The 496-nt window shown below is 59.9% G+C and overlaps 1 protein-coding gene across 1 annotated transcript in view; it reads left to right on the forward strand.

Moving 5' to 3' along the window:
- The first annotated feature begins 387 nt into the window (after window positions 1–387).
- TULP3 (TUB like protein 3) overlaps window positions 388–496 on the forward strand; it is a 40655-nt gene continuing 40546 nt past the window's right edge. Inside the window, exon 1 of the mRNA XM_035313283.1 lies at window positions 388–424. The gene's annotated coding sequence lies outside the window, so the exon portion shown is untranslated. The remainder of the gene's footprint in view (window positions 425–496) is intronic.

Here is a 496-nt window from a genome sequence, read left to right on the forward strand (position 1 = left end):
GCTCTCACAGCTGGAGCACGAATGGCACAGTAGCAAAGAACTACGTTCAGGCGGCCAGTTCAGAGAACTGTGAGGATACAGCGTCAGTGCCTGTTCCTCAGCCTGTGGAGCCAGAAGCCTTCAGCCCACCAGACATAGGGACTCCACAGCCTCCTGCAAGGAACGGGAGATGCAGCAGCGCTCGGTCACGAACCAGTAGCCGTGCCTGGCAAACAGAAGGAGAGCTGGCATCTGGCACTGAGCCCTGCGGGAGAGGGGAGGCAGCAGCAGTACTGGTTGCAGACACTCCGGAGGAAGAGTATGGAGTAAGGGTCACCTGGAGACAACGGCCTCACGTCCTGAAGTACCTGCGGGACAGGGGGAAGCTGAGCGCCGCTGACATACTGGTGAAGAGGGACCCTGAACTCTGCAGGAGATAGGAACGGTAATTCTGTTGCGCGCAGAGGCGTGCCTCCACAGAGGGCCTTGTTCCCGAGGACGAGGAGCGGAGCTGCCT

Source organism: Oxyura jamaicensis, chromosome 1 (genome assembly GCF_011077185.1).
Source record: "Oxyura jamaicensis isolate SHBP4307 breed ruddy duck chromosome 1, BPBGC_Ojam_1.0, whole genome shotgun sequence".
NCBI classification, from domain to species: Eukaryota; Metazoa; Chordata; class Aves; order Anseriformes; family Anatidae; genus Oxyura; species Oxyura jamaicensis.